General features: G+C 40.7%; 1 long non-coding RNA gene across 2 annotated transcripts in view; it reads right to left on the bottom strand.

Moving 5' to 3' along the window:
• Positions 1-15872, bottom strand: part of LOC145716450 (uncharacterized) — a 182647-nt gene extending 166775 nt beyond the window's left edge. The window contains exon 1 of one of the 2 annotated variants that reach the window (XR_014139088.1): positions 15647-15872. This is a non-coding gene — a long non-coding RNA (uncharacterized LOC145716450). The remainder of the gene's footprint in view (positions 1-15646) is intronic. The other variant, XR_014139089.1, reaches the window with a different exon arrangement.
• Between the last annotated feature and the right edge of the window lie 978 nt (positions 15873-16850).

Below are 16850 nucleotides of genomic sequence, written 5' to 3'. Positions count from 1 at the left end.
TGAAAGAATAAGATTGATAAGCCACTGGCCAGACTTATGCAAAAGAAAAGAGAAAGGACCCAAATTAATAAAATTATGAATGAAAGGGGAGAGATCATGACTAACGCCAAGGAAATAGAAACAATTATTAGAAATTATTATCAAAAACTATATGCCAATAAATTGAGCAACCTGGATGAAATGGATGCCTTCCTGGAAACTATAAACTCCCAAGCTGAAACAGGAAGAAATTGACAACCTGAATAGGCCAATAACCAGTAACGAGATTGAAGCAGTGATCAAAAACTTCCCAAAAACCAAGAGCCAGGGCCTGATGGATTCCCTGGGGAATTCTACCAAACATTCAAAGAAGAAATAATACCTATTCTCCTGAACCTGTTTCAAAAAACAGAAACAGAAGGAAAGCTTCCAGACTCATTCTATGAGGCCAGCATTACCTTAATCCCCAAACCAGGGGTCGCATTACCTTAATCCCCAAACCAGGCAAAGACCCCATCAAAAAGGAGAATTTCAGACCGATATCCCTGATGAATATGGATTCCAAAATCCTCAATTCAATTTTTATTTTTATCTTTTTAAAAAGATTTTATTCCTTTATTGGAGAGAGACAGAGAGCTAGCAAGCATGAATGGGGGGAGGGGCAAGAGGTAGGGGAGAAGTAGACTCCACACTGAGCAGGGAGCCCCACCCGGTGCTGGGTCCTGGGATCATGACCTGAGCCAAAGGCAGACACTTACCCAACTGAGCCACCCAGGCACCCCAATTCAATTTTTAATGAAAAGATAATAGACTTCCACTTCCAGTTAAGATGGAATAATAAAGACTAGATTTATCTTCCCTCCTAAAAAACCAAGAAAACCAAACCATATGTAAAACAATAGTTTTTGAGACAATGGACATCAGGCAACAAAGAACAGCAATCATTGAGAGATGGGAAACAAATCAGGTAAGACTTGTGAACCTCCCATTCCCCCCAGCTTGCTACTGGAGGGAATGTCCGTGTCCCAGTGCTAGGAAGACAGGGTCCCTGACTTGTGGGGACCTATCTAAGAGCCCAGGGAGATCAAGGTGGCTAGAGTTTGCAGGATAGAGTGTCAAAAAGGAGACAGAGAAAGGGACCCTCCAATTTGTAGAGGGCCCCCCTTGTGTGTTCCAGATGAGTATATCAGCATACTCATACAGGGAAAGTACCCAGGGCCAGAGAAAGAAGGCCCTAAAAGAATTAGAGGGAGTGCCTTGCACTCAGAGCCAAGAATAGTACCCATTGCCACCAGCCAAAATAGGAAACCTTATGAGTCACAAGGTACTGGAGAGAGTACGCAGAAGTGTCTTCCTCTGTAATAGGGTATCTGACTCTTGACTAGCAACACTGCTCTTATGCCACTTAACAAATCCTAAAAACAATACCTGAAAGGATCAAATTGTTTCCAACTAATATAATTGGCCCAGAACACAGTTCAAGAATACTTACAGGAATAAGATAATATTCAGCACCCAACAAGAGAAAATTCTTTCTGTATCCAATCATCTTAGCTGGGCAGTTAGGGAAATATGAATAAGGAGAAGGATCTATTGAACCTGATCCAAATGTCAGAGTCAGCAGAGAACGGCATTGAAACAGTGGTTATAAATGTGTTCCATATGTTGACAAATTTAAGCAGAGACATAAAGGATATAGAAAAAACCCCATATTTAGTCAGTTACTGAACATATTAATTAATACTTAGACTGGAGAGAAAGCTAGCAATGGGAGGAATAAACCAGGTGGGATATTCATCCAGGGCAACCAGAGGCAGATTGTGTGAGGTAAAAACTAGAATTTTAATGGAGGGGAAATCAAGATCTTAAACTGGAACAGCGATTCTCAACTGGAGGTCATGAGACTCCTAACAGACTGTTCACATATTCTCCCACCTTCAAGTTCTCTACTCTATTTCTTCACATGTATGTCTTCTTACATACTCATGTGATTTTTATTTAGAAGAAATAAAGCCTAAGGCATGCTTCTAATCATCTCAACGACCAAGATATAACCAGGTAGTGCCGTACCTCTTTGGTATCATTGGTACATTTGTGTCTGTGACTCCATTCTCAAGTAAGCCCCTTAAGCAATAGCTTTAACACAATGCAGCATCTCTTAACTGGGGTCTGGATACCCATGTGTGCCTTCAGATGCATGTTGGGTATCTTCAAGTTCTCTGGTTCTAAATTATGGATCTAGAATGTACTGTTGAGCATCTGTCTTTGTGGAATGAGCGAATGTATAAATGATGGGGAAAAATACCCCTTATGTGCCAGGAATTTAACATTTTAAAAGATAATACATTTTATTATGTTAGTGATGTTAACAGCATATTGTTAGTCTTCTTGAAAATGTTCAGGGAAGCAACAATTTCCAGTTTCACAACTGGAATGGAAAAGTTCAGGAAGAAACCAGAAAAATATACTGAGAATTCAGATTTTGCGGAGAAGAGGACTCTTCTAATTAGATTAGAGTTGAAATATGACATTTCAGCTGCAGAATAAAAGCCGTTTTTGATGCTCAGAGCATAAGTGGGACAAAGTATGTATCCTTAAGATAAAAAGGGAAGAAACCAAATTTAACTTTGGCAGTTCAAAGACAATAATTGAGTTTAGAGGAAGAAGACAGACAATATATACCTTCTATCTTATTTCATATAATTTCTATTTATACTTGGCAAGTATAGTGAATTGGAAAATTTGTTGCCATTATTTTAATGGTTTTTCTTTTTTAAAAGATTTATATTTCTGGATCTTATATTATATTTGGGATCTTGGTTCCCTGTATGTAGAGATATTTCCTCTTGATCTGACTTGCCTAATAGCCTCTTAGCAGTCATTACTACCTCTTTATAGTTGACCTTGCATGAGAGGGCTAGCAAGAAGTAATCAGCACTTCCAGGCTTGATCTAGGAAACAAATTTATAAAGTCACAGTGAATGATGTAGAGCTCCAAATTAAGATGCCCATAAATACAGTAATTCTATGTGCAATACAGAGAAAACATTGAGTTTCAGTGGTTTTTTTCTTTTTCTTTTGCAAAATAGGTCAATGATACTTAAGTTATTCACATTTGGAGAAATTCCCCAGGACCTCAGTGTTCCATTATTAAAACTATGAAAGAAATGAGACATTACAAATACTTGATTCTAATATTCAATTTTTATTTTTGCATCCAAACTAAGCTCAATTCTTAGGTTATAGGGATTTGGGAATGCCTGGCTATGTTTGCCTTAAAAAAAAGTCTAAATCTAATACTCATTTTGTCTTCTTTGCTTTGCACCTAGTGATTCTACCGAAGCACAGAACTGAGTATTTCTTCAGCTCTGTGACATTCACTACTGCTCTTCAGTTTTGTCAATTCAAACCTTTAAAGCCTATTCATTTACACATCACATCTGCACATCACAGTGCTCATTTCATTATCTTATTTCTTAGAAAGGAGTAGAATAGAATAACTGCAGAAAATCATCGAGGACTAGCTGTGGAACAGATTCTTATAGGACAAATAAAGGTCTTCTGTAAAGAATGCTACTGCAGGGCAAAACACTGAAGAGATGGCTTCAGACACTGGGGGGCATTAAGCAGGTTACTTTCCGTCTGTAAGCGTTAATCCACGACTTAGTCTGGCTAGTGTTTTAGAACAGATGATGACTGGCTGTAGTTCATTTGTGTACCTTGTAATCTGTGTACTACACCGCACCAACAGACCTACATCTGCACTTAGAGAGGACTGCCCTTGCTGTCAGTGAGCACCCTCCTGCATATAACCACACCTGCACTTAGAGAGGATTGCCCTTGCTCCGTCAGTGAGCACCCTCCTGCATATAACCACACCTGCACTTAGAGAGGATAGCCCTTGCTGTCAGTGAGCACCCTCCTTCAATAACCACACCTGCACTTAGAGAGGATTGCCCTTGCTCCGTCAGTGAGCACCCTCCTTCATATAACCGCACCTGCACTTAGAGAGGACTGCCCTTGCTGTCAGTGAGCACCCTCCTTCATATAACTACACCTGCACTTAGAGAGGATAGCCCTTGCTCCATCAGTGAGCACCCTCCTTCATATAACCACACCTGCACTTAGAGAGGACTGCCCTTGCTGTCAGTGAGCACCCTCCTTCATATAACCACACCTGCACTTAGAGAGGACTGCCCTTGCTGTCAGTGAGCACCCTCCTGCATATAACCACACCTGCACTTAGAGAGGATAGCCCTTGCTGTCAGTGAGCACCCTCCTTCAATAACCACACCTGCACTTAGAGAGGATTGCCCTTGCTGTCAGTGAGCACCCTCCTTCATATAACCACACCTGCACTTAGAGAGGATTGCCCTTGCTTCGTCAGTGAGCACTCTCCTTCATATAACCACACTGAGGCATACGTGTATATATATAAAGTTGGCTCATTGCAGCAGGTAAACAAGAGTTGTCTTCCCCAGGGGAAAGCAAATGGCTCTGGTTGGAGAAACCTACTTATCCAAGATAAACCCAGAAACATAGCTTGAAGGAAGGAGGTCACTTGGAGAAGAGAAAAAGTTTTCAGTTCTGAAAACACTGGAGACCAAAAGAGAAAGCATCTGGGGTAGTCAGGGAGGTGGGTCAGTTCAGATGGGACTGAGAAAAAGAGCAAACCAGAACAAGGTTGGGGGGGCGTGGTTGGTAACAGCCAAGCCAGGCAGGCTGCTAGGCCACCTCAACTCCCTGACTTGAATACTAATGTTTTTCTTATTTCCTCCAATTCATCTCTCTGTTCCTTTGGCTTCAGTCGAGCAGATACATCTAATATTGCTCTTTCTTCCATAACTCCCTGTATTCCTATAATCTTGTAACATACAACAATTTTTTTTCTAGGTTACCACAAGGTGACTAGTGTTTAAGAGAGGAATGATAATAATATCTTACAGCTCTAATGGGCTTTTAACTTTTTCAAACAGTTCATATTGATTAGTTATTAGTCCACTGAAATCTCATAACCACCCAGGGGCTATGTGGACAGTTATTAGGACTTCTATTAGATAAATAAGAAAACAAAACAGTTGAAAACTACAGAAGTGGAGAAGAGATTGGTGAAAATGCGGCTGATAGCAAATAATTTTAGCTACTTGATAAGACAAGGATATTAGATGTGTATGGAAAAAAATGAAAAATAAATACAGAAAAGGAATGTTTTCATGTAAGTTTCTTTGGCATATGGGTGGGGCTTTCAATTTCTGGGGAATTTCTACTTACTGAATCTCTGTGCCTTTCAGCAATGTTCTTTTATGTATTTTCTGGCTATTTTTGATCTTATATTCTCAAACAATACTGTTAAGATTCCTGATGGCACTCTTGGCTTTTGAGATGCCTGGAGGCAGGGTTCTAAGGTGGTTAAAAAGGAAGAAGGTGTCTCACACAAATGAAAAACTTTAGTCTCATTTCGTCAACCAGAGAGTAATAAGAAAAATCATAATAAGACAATATACTTATGTTGCCCTGTATTGTTCATCTCTAACCACGAATTCATAATAAGACAATATACTTATGTTGCCCTGTATTGTTCATCTCTAACCACGAATTCTGGGGGGGAGCAATTGATTCATATGGAATTACCTTGTGTGTAAAATTATGTGTGGGACTATATGATCACTAACATTGTTTTCTAGGCCTAATGGTCTACAGTACTCTAAAATTGTTCTCAGAATTGTGGAGGATTATATTTGTAGAAAAAGCAAGCAAAGTGGAACTGTGTAATTTGAATATCCTTTTAAAATTGCAACAGCATTCGGTTACAGTGTGAAATAAGCTCTCGATACTCAATTTTTAACAGAAGTAACTACAGGTACTTTAGTCAAACTCAAGTGATGAACTTGTATTTATAAATGTCTATAAATTCTAAAATTAAGTCAAACAAGGCAAAGTAGTAGCCAATTTCCCAAATTTAATTTAAATTATGTAAATGCTTTCTCTGTGTTAGAGATCAACTTCTTGAGAGGGCCAAATATGAATTCTAGGATCCAGACATTCTTGAATATATAAGGTTGTTTGAGATGCTAGTTTAATTTGAATAGTAAGAAACATGGTATTAGTTGACACAGGGATTTGCTTTGAGAAAAAAGAAAATTACTTCCCTCTCCCAGGAATGCAAATTTCCTGCCAGTAGATGGTGGTAGACAGAGAGCTGATATCCCAAGTAAAAGCCAAGAAATTGAGGGTTTCTATGAAAATATTTCTCTTTAACAATATCAGTGAAAATTCACTGTGTTCATTTAACAAGTATTCGCTGGGTGAGTAGTATAATGATGAGCACTGTATTTGCTAAAGGGAACACTAAAGAAATACCAGGTGTGATTACTGCCCTCCTCAGGCATTTTGAAAATAATTTGAAAGTGACAACTTATTTATTCCAATTAAGTATTTAGCATGGTACAATACTATTTCATCCAAGGGCACCTGGGTGGCTCAGATGGTTAAGCGTCTGCCTTCGGCTCAGGTCATGATCTCAGGGTCCTGGGATCGAGTCCCACATTGGGCTCCCTGCTCCTTGGGAGCCTGCTTCTCCCTCTGCCTCTCTCTCTCTCTCATGAATAAATAAATAAAATCTTTAAAAAAATAAAAAAAAATAATATTATTTCATCCAAAAGTATGATATAAGCAGTAATTCAACTAGAGATCAGTTATTGTTGGGAAAGCAAAAGAATGTTGTTTTGGAGAAAATGAAAGAGCGCTTCAAGAGACTTGAAAGAAAAGGAGAGATTGGGGCTAAGAAAAAAAAATGGCAATTTTAGAGTCGTAAGCATGATCAGCAAATGTTACAACCTCTAACAAGTGTGGTGTGTGTAGGAGAGAATGATTCTGGAATGAGAGATGTGGAGGTCTGTGCTGAGGTGTACAGGGGAATAATGGCCGGTTAGGTAAGGCCAGATAATTAAGAGACTTTGATGACGGAATTTGGATTGTGTTTTCAGAGAAAGGAGAACGACTAGCAGCTTCTGAGGTGTTGAAATTAGCGTCTGAAGAAGATAAATCTGAAAGCAGAATAATATATAGGTGGGTTGTGATAGAAAAGGTATTGCATTGTCAGAGAGATTTCCTTGGTTATAATTTTCATTTTGGAACTTACTAGTTATATAATTTTAGATAGTTCACTTAATTTGTGTGGGTCTCAGCAGAATTATCTGGAAGACTTGTATTAAAGTGGGTGGTAGGGTCTTTACTAGATAATTTTTTTTTTTCAGGTTTGCTTCCAGCTTAGCTGAACCAGGAAGGCCAAATGTAAAAGTACACTATTTATTCAAGCATGAGTTAATAATGTGCTGGGGAGATAAATATAAAGGAAAAAAGAAGATGCAAGGGTCCAAGAAAGTCTTGTTTCTAAACTGGTTGATTCTTAAGAACCATGTTAGTTAGGGGCACCTGGGTGGTGCAGTCCCTTAAGCATCCAACTCTTGGTTTCGGCTCAGGTCCTGATCTCAGGGTTGTGAGATCGAGTCCTGAGTCGGGCTTTGCGTTCAGGGGGAAGTCTGCTTAAGACTCTCTCTCCCTCCGCCCCTCCCCATTCTCTCTTTCTCTCAAATAAATAAATACATCTTAAAAAAAGATTTAAAAAAAGTCAGTTAGAGGGGTATGGTGTGAAATGATTAGAGGAGCAATCTCTAATGTAAACGTTGACTGTGATGTGATGGTTGGACATCCAATTCAATATGACATAACGTGGATGAGCAAATGGTATTTATTAAGCCCTTAAACAGTGGTATTTAGGTTATTTTCTTTTCTATCCACTCAACTTTCCCTCTCCCAATATCCAGTCTATTACCTAATCCTGTTTTCTATCCCCTAATATTTGTACTCATCCATTTTCTCCACTCTACTTTGCCTCTAGCTACCTGGATTACTGCTGCAGACTTTGAGATAAAATGGCAAGGAAACTAGCTGTATGAAGGGTTACAGCAGCAATCGAAGAAAATTAAGCTAGTTTAAGTCAAGTAGTTTTCATAATATTTCAAGCAATTTGATAGTCTTAAACAATTTAGGGGAAACAGCAGGATGTTAAAAGAATAGAATCAGGCATTTTTACTATAGCATCCCTGTACCTGAAGGATCTACCCACAACTGACAACGTGGTTCTACCAGTGATTAGATAACACACAGTTTAGGAACCAGAAAGGGCAATAAATTTAATTCGTCTAGCTATGCCATACAAAAATGTCTGGTGAAGTCTAGACCAACTTGGCAGAACTCATGATTTGAAAGTGATTCTTTTTCAATTGGTGCAGAAAACCTTTAGAGAACTCAAGCAGACAACCAAACACTATGGGTGGGTAGACTTGTCGGTGGGAACCAAACTGTCACTGTATTTATCAGCGAAGGGCTACCCAGTGAATGAGGCCAAACATAACCTCAGCTGGTTTCCCTACTTCCACTAGTTCTCACCTTGAGCCCACTCCATTGGTATTGATTTTTTTTAAAAATATAATTATGTCACCTTTGCCAAAATATGTTACTGGCTTTTCATTAGTTCAGGATGAAGTAGAAATTCCTTCATAAATCCTGCATGACATGGATCTTTCGTCCTGCTGCAGCCTCAACTCTTGCCTCTCTGTACCTGGCGCTCAGTATTTTAGAATTAAACTTCTGAGATTCTTTAGGCATGGAATGTAGCTCTTTTGCCTTCACACATGTTGTCTCCTCTGTTCTGTCTTCCCTTCTTCATTAGGCTCATTCCCAGTTTAGTCTTAGTGCAGACTTCATTGCCTTTGGGAGCCCTGTTAAGGCTCTTAAGAGTCTGTACCCTTTTATGTGTCCCCATCATCCCATAAGCCTCCCATCACATTAATACACTACAGTGATTTTCTTCTTTCCTGACTGTCTCACTTCTAAGTCTTTAAGCCCTTTAAGGCAGGACCGTGCCTATCCTGCTACCTTTGTATCACTCTTGCCTGTAGGGTATTTGGTATGTAGTAAGCAATAGATTCATACTGAATGAATGATTGAATGAATACCATGTGCTAGGTACTATCCTAGATTTCACTAATCTTCATATAAAAGTTTTAATGTATGTGTATTGTCCAACATCGAGATAAAGAAACTGAGATTTAGAAAGAAATTAACTCACTAGCCCAGAGTTGCACAGTCAACATATTGAAGAGCAGAACTGGGATTTGAATCTTGTTATTCCAAATCCCAATATCCATGCACTTGTTCAATACATTAAACTACTCAGAAAGCAGGTGAAGATGGGAGACTGAATCTCAGATGAGTGTTTGTGGTTGTCGCTGGTCATATATTAAGGACTCTTGAGTTTAAGCCTGGTAATTGAAGATTTAAAACAGAACTATTTTGTTGTAGAAGAGGGAACAGAAAGACTGTGAGAGGGCTAAGAAGTATACCCCAGACATTTTTCACTGAACCATGGAACTCTGCACACATATCTGATAATTCTCTGTATGCCTCGCATTTCCTTTAAGACTCTCCAGAATGATAGTCACTGTTCCAAAAGATCCTATTACTTTTACATTATGAACAAGTTCTTGTTCATGGTTAAGAGTAGCTCCAGATGAGCATCTTTCCTATCACTGCTGTTATTTCTCAGAGACTACATATATATATATGAATGCATACATACATATATACATACGTGTATGTATATATATGTATGACCCATATGTGTGTGTGTGTGTGTGTATGACCCAGGATATGTATATAGCATTGGCAAATTAAAATAACCATAATTTCTATGTTTAGAAGAGTGTATTTCTAGTCTCTTTATGTTCTGGGTTCTTCTGTAGGCTGACTCCATCACCTCTGTGGAGACAGTTTTATGCTTCATTGGAAGGATGGTTTTAAAAACCATGGATGGGTCTCCGATTCTGTATGTACATTTTTCAAAAACTTGTACCTTATTTCCCATCATTATGCACTGGTACCCATAAACCACTTCCAGCAGCGCTCTGAATTTTGACCCTATGCGTTATGTCAAAAACAAGAATTTGAATTCCATTGGCACTGCCTGAAAGCTAACAGTTCTCTTTTGTCAGTGTTGCCAATTTTCACGGTAGTGTTTCTTCATTATTTGACTAATTTATTGCATTCAGCCTTATTCATTTACCAAAAGAATGAAGTGATAAATAGAAGACGTGATGAGCTGAGGTCTCCTAAGCTTCATAAAACTGAGACCAAGAACTGGGTATTACAAAATGGCAAATTTTTAGCTCCAGTTGAGTACTAAGTTAATTGTGTGCTCAATTATAAGGAAAAAGAATAAAATTAAAGAACATGTATAAAATGCTGGAAATAGATTGCCAAAATGGAGTCTTGGAATTCTAACTTTCAAATCATATGAGGATAGACCTCTCCTTACAAGACCTAAAATTTTCACTTTACTTTTGCCATTCGAATTTTTGTAGGAAGAAATTATAATTGAAAGAAGGGAGCTGGTTCTATTGAGTTACTTGCTTAACTCCTTTACTGTTAACCTGTCAGTTCGGCGTTCTTGTAATTAGGAAGGACTTAATATACCTAATTCACACAAATATTACACTCAGTAGAAACTTTCTATTCCTCCACATTAGAAGTACATATATCCAGTATTCTGCAATATTCTGTTTTTGTATGTTTCATACCTGTTTAATGTGCTCATGTGGGGAGTTGTTCTAAATTAAATAAAGTCTAATAACAGTGTACAACAAAACATGTTCTGTTATGGAATTCACTTATTAGATTTTTGTTATAACCATGTCCCATTGACCCTCATTTGATTTTCCTGAGTGTAGTCTTGACCAGTTCTGTCTGGTCTAGTGCAGTCCAACTGTTCTTTCCACCCTTACAAATATTTTCTCGTAATTCACTCGTTCATGGGAAACTGAAAAGAGTTTCTCTAGTCTCTTCTTGGTCTCAGTCACTCTGTATAGCTTTGCCAGAAAAATATCGCTCCAATATTGTTTTCATCATGGCGTCAGTCTACTCGGAATACTCCAACCCATTCCAAATCCCCAGATCTGGATTTTAATACACCCTATCTCTTCCTCCCTCCCCCAGAAGCCTCATTTTTTTTTTAAGATTTTATTTATCTGAGAGAGAAAGAGAGCACACAAGCAAAAGCGTGGGGGTGGGGAGAAGGGAGCAGAGGAGAGAGAAGCAGGGCTTTATCCCAGGACCCTGGGATCATGACCTGAAGCAAAGGCAGATGCTTAACCAACTGAGCCACTCAGGTACCCCCAGAAGCCTCATTTTTTTTTTTATTATTCTTTTTCTTTGATTCATTAATAAAGTCAAATTCAACTTCTTGGCATATCCAGGTCATGTTCCTTTTAGCCTTTGAAGGGAGGATAGGGAAGGAAACAGGATTGAGAAAGGGGACAGGCAGGGGGAAAGAATAAGGGAGACAGGAAAGGCAGAAGGACAAGAAGGAAAGGAGAGGGGAAGGGGAAGGAGGAGAGGACAGGGCAGGCCTCTGCCTTTACATGTGGTTCCTCGGTATGAATTTGAAGTCATGCAACCCTTCAGATGGAGACAGCCCCAAACTGGATCTACAGCTTCATGAGCAGAGCAGGGACTAGACCTCCTTCAACCACACTCGCACGCACGCGCGCACACACACACACACACACACAGTCACACACCATGAGCTGGGCAGGATGCTTTTCTGTAGGTGCAATTCTGTTCAGCTGCCCAGGTCACCCATCCTGAGAATTGTAGAAAGCAGTTTGGTCCTTCTGGTACTAATTCCCTTTCCCCAGAAAGTCATTATTGCATTCCTATGAACCTAGAATTCCTGCCTCTCCCTCTTTCTACAAGGGCCTAGACCTTGTTGGCTGGCCTCCTAACATTTGCTTCTCCCTGTCTCAAGAGCAGTCAGTTCACCATGAAATGCCAAGGCAAGATGACCCTTCTCCCTGAACTCTGTCAAAACACAAACTTTCTTTTCAGATGTGCAAAGTATATTTCACTTAAAGCTAGGGGTGGGGAGGAGCCAGGTAAGGCGTACAGCATATTTTATAACACTGCTATGGATCAGCCAGAATTACGTTGGTGGCATTTCCTCATTTTAAACTCATATGGCATCCCAAATTTATGTAAGTGGATTAAAATTAAATAAAAACACTAAAACAACACTCTTACATAAGGGATAAATTAGAAATCACAACACTCTTCTAAATCTGCATCATAAAACTACAGTTATGTGATCATTTATAAAATTCTAAAAGTGCCAAAAGAAATTTAAACAGAAGGAGTCCTCTTACTGTGGGGGAAAAACAGTGGTATATGTAATCACAATTCTTCATGCTCCTCTCCCATGTCTTAAGAATTGACTTCTCATAGAGGACAGACAGGGTCTGTTAAGGGAGAAATCCAGTCCTGTGATGTCAGGCTCACACTGAGTCCCTGAGTCTCAAGAGAACACTTTTTACTGTCAGAATATGAACACCTAAGAACCCAAAAGATTTTCCTCTGACAGCCCCTGGAGCTTAAAAATCTTGTCAGAGATATAGTTCTAGTACCTCAGGAAGTCCATTCTTAGGACGTGACACATCCTCACACAGGCATTTCCAGGAAAAATGGTTTTGTAGGGTGCCATGAGAGTATCAGACTAGTGCATATCAGCATCTATAACTTTGTCCATACATTTAATTGTCTCCAGTTGCACAACTTGGAGGTGGAAAATAAAATTATTCAGTCAATATGTCCTTATGCAATCTATTTGAGTTTCTTAAAGGAATGCATTAAAAACCAATAGACTTTATCTTAATATGGAACACATTTACCAAATGTTTTTTTCCTTTTTCTTTTATTCAGGGGCACCATAAATGTGTATGGGTTTTCTGGAAGATAATTTTAGATACTACCGTAGCTTCCACAATGGGGAAGATACAGGACATCTCCCATTTTCAGAGACAAGAAATATTCTCCTCTTGTCCTACAAATGCATATATTGATGCAGAGAAAAAAGAAATAAAGATCAGAGGGGAAAATAATTAGAACAGGAATATAAGCACCCAGCTTTGGTGAGGGTTAGAGTAGCTACACCATGACTCTTAAAGACAGGACTTTAACTACATATACAGGGTATCTGTGCCTTTTGGTAATTTATATAGTAGACGCAGTGACTGGACAGATGGAGCAAATCCAGTATGGAAGTCAATAAAGAAAAACAACTCAGAATACAAGAGGTTGTTTTACAAGAGCCCACTGCGGAAGAAGGGCGGGACTAAAAATCTCACTCTAATTACATGTCATCAACAGAGGGTTACCTGTCCCTACCGAAATGTCACCACTGAGATTTTATTTTTTTTAAAGATTTTATTTATTTATTTGACAGAGAGAGACACAGCAAGAGAGGGAACACAAGCAGGGGGAGTGGGAGAAGCAGGCTTCCCTCGGAGGAGGGAGCCCAATGCGGGGCTCGATCCCAGGACCCGACTGAGCCACCCAGGCACCCCCCGACCCGCAACTGAGATTTTAAAACTGAAATCAGTTCTGTGGATCCCCATAACTCAGTTACCCAGGCAAAGAATACTTGTGTGGGCTTTATCCAGAATGATGTTGGCTTTACTCAGTAATTTCATTTTCTCTGAAGTCTTATTTAAGAACTCGATCTCTATTATTCAATCAGAAATACTAGCCCCAGGTAGATGTTAGTGACCCACTTTATGCCTGACTTGAGTCTACCATTTTACCTTTGTTTATAACAGAAAAGAGACTTCGCACTTCCGCTTCAGCCACGATCATATAACCAATATCAAACTTCCCTTCCTGCTTCCAACAACCATAAAAATGGACAAAATATATGTATTCAGTCATTCAACCTTTGGCATCTTAGGACTGGGATCTTTGTAAAGGAAACAGGGCAGGTGAGTTTTCTACTGCTCCCAAATCTCACCTTCTTGTTCGCTGTGATGGATCGTGCCTGGCACAAAGCGTCACAGGCTGTGTTCCCTGGGAAGCTGACTGAAGCTCAGATTACCATGCCAGGGTATAGCACTTAGTAAGGGACACTCTTGAGATCTATACCTAAGGAACGGTGGGAAAGAAAGGAGGATTGGAGAGAGGGTACAATTCCAGCACAGGTCTCCACTGGTTTCCCAAGAGCTTTGCAGTTAGGGGTGGCCCTTTGGAGTTGGGACTAGGAGACTGGGTCTCTTAAAGGAACCTCCATGCCTGCTCCTTGATTAGTCAAAAATGGGGCTGATCTTGGCCGAGGCAGTCCTCGCAAGAGCCCACAGCTACGAGTTCTCACTGGGCAGCTCTCCTGGCAGCCTAGAGAACAAGCCCTTCATACCTGGAGGAGGACCTGCAGAGCACGTCACCATGTCTCATAGGTGCCATTCTAATAAAGATAACTCCGTGGAAAAATGACTTCTCCCTCAACTATAGTTTCTTATGTGACTTTTACCAAGATACCGCCAAATACTTGGGGACAATAACCTCTAGCTTCAGATTCAGATAACAAAGGAAATTAACAAATTCAATAGTGCGTGCCTTTTACAACCAACTCTATTATAAAAGGCCAATATCATGATTACATGGAGGAAAGACAATCCAGCAACTCAGAAGTATTTATTTAGAAATAGTTCAGTCACCATTGTATTTATCTATAATACCACGTAAGACAAAAGCAGCTGCTTATAACACCCAACATAGAAAAGTAAATGTCTGTAAAGACAAATTACCAAGTTTGTTTGTTTTTTTTAAACCTTGCACAGATCTCCCAGTAGAAATTTCTTGAAGCTCAGTGGCTTTCCTTCACAGTTTAATTGAAGTCCTCCCTGCCACTTCCTTGGGGTGTGAAATCACCCCATTCAACCACACGTGCAACCTGATTCCCTTCTGTTGCAACTCCAGAGCTCAGAACCATTCTACTTAACAAACTTTGTTAATTCTACCTGGAATACCTTTCTCAAGCAGCCAGACTTTGTTGGCTGATTCCAACAGCTGCTACTAACACTCTCCTGACAACAACTGTTCAGTGACAATTGTCTGTTCATCACTGTGGCTCCCCGCGATGGAAATGCCAGAGATTGGTAGCTCAGATATGTTTACCAGAAGTCTAAGTGTTTCTATTCAGACTAACACAATTACTGTACTGCACTCATAGGAAACCTTTGCCCCCCTTTCTTCCCACTAATCCATCCTTAGGGCATTGAGTCCATTTTAATGACAGCCAAAAAAATTGCTTCCACGTTTTTTTTTTTTAAACCAGAAGTGCTTATTGTAGTAACTTAGCCAAGGTTCTAATTGGGTGCCCCAGCTGAGGTTGGGTTGGGGCCCTCTGCCCAGGGCAGATTAACAGGGAAGAACTAAGTCAGGGCCTGAGGCCTCCGAGCTGCCAGATGCTGCTGGGAGTCGGGCTGCCAGCGAGGCCTGTGCCTCCTGGCTCCACATTCAGGGACTGTTCTATGCCACCCTCTATCACCACGCAGCACCGTCAGCCCCGTCCATTCCCAAAGAGGGACACCAACGAATGAATCATCTAGTAACAAATTGGTCTCCTTCCCAAACGTCCCAGTGGGATCAGCCTGGAGCTGACCCTTGCCTTCCAGGTCATGGACTCGCCCTGCTCTTCACTCAAAGACCTCTGTAACAACAGACAGGCTGCCCCCTCCCTCGGAGTCCCCGGCCTTCAGAACCCCCCAACCCCTGCTCCACAAACCTGGCAGGAGGGTCTTCCAGCAGAGGAGAAAGACTTCGGGGCCTCTATGCAGCACACTTCTCTTGCCCTTGAACTCCGCCAGGTTCACTTTGCTCCCAAGCTCCTTTTCAAACGCCACCACCCCCGCGATGGCACCTCTCACCTGCTCAGGGCCGGGGGAGTGGGCGCTTCTGAGACCTCGTGCTGGAGCAAGCACGCAGTCTCCCTATTGGTCGCCCGCACGCTCATCTCCGGCGCTGCGCAGCCTCGCTCCGGGCCGCGACCGCAGAACGCCAGCCCACGCAGCCGCCCACCCCCTTTCCTCTCGCGCTGGTTTTTTTTTTAAATCAACAAGAGCTGTGGTGAGGGAGATAAGGCAGTGTGGCGCTTGGGGATGTAGGGAATGGGTGTGTTGGAACTACGGCGGATATAATATTTGCATGAAGTACCAGCGCTGACAGGTAAGGACCCTCAGCCCCAAGCAAACTTACTACCTTGTATTTATCATTGTATTGCTTCATGTCTTGAACAGGTGAATGGTTTTGCCGGTTCTCTAAAGCATGATAACTTAGTAGCCGGAATGGGTTTGAAGCTCCATTAGGCATTTTTTTTTTTTTAACCAAAGAGCATTTTCTTCTTTTTAGTTAAGCCTAATTTTTAGTTATTTTAAGTAAAAGAGGCAGAGAATTCATAAAAGTCAAGAGACTTAAAAAAAACAAAAAAACCTTCCCCTTTGCGGAAACGGAAAAGCACAGCATTTACAGCTTCTCGCTGGGTTTAGCCCTTTCCTTTAACAAGGTGACTGTCTTTTCCAAATGTCTATACAGAGGGGTGGACACAAAGAAATTTGCCCATCACCAGGAATCTGCCTCAAGGAGGAGAGGTTATGACCTCTTAATTTCTTTTTTTTTTTTTTGTATTTTTTTTTTTTATTCTTACGTTAATCCCCATACATTACATCATTAGTTCTAGATGAAGTGTTCCATGATTCATTGTTTGTGCATAACACCCAGGGCTCCATGCAGAACGTGCCCTCCTCAATACCCACCACCAGGCCAACCCATCCTCCCACCCCCCTCCCCTCTAGAACCCTCAGTTTGTTTTTCAGAGTCCATCGTCTCTCATGGCTCGTCCACCCCTCCGATTTCCCCCACTTCATTCTTCCCTTCCCGCTACCTTCTTCTTCTTCTTTTTTTTTTCTTAACATATATTGCATTATTTGTTT

This window comes from Leptonychotes weddellii, chromosome 12 (genome assembly GCF_054177405.1).
Source record: "Leptonychotes weddellii isolate Sample4059 chromosome 12, ASM5417740v2, whole genome shotgun sequence".
Classification (NCBI taxonomy): domain Eukaryota; kingdom Metazoa; phylum Chordata; class Mammalia; order Carnivora; family Phocidae; genus Leptonychotes; species Leptonychotes weddellii.
Note: the sequence above shows the minus strand (reverse complement) of the source record. Positions and strands in the feature narration are given on the sequence as shown.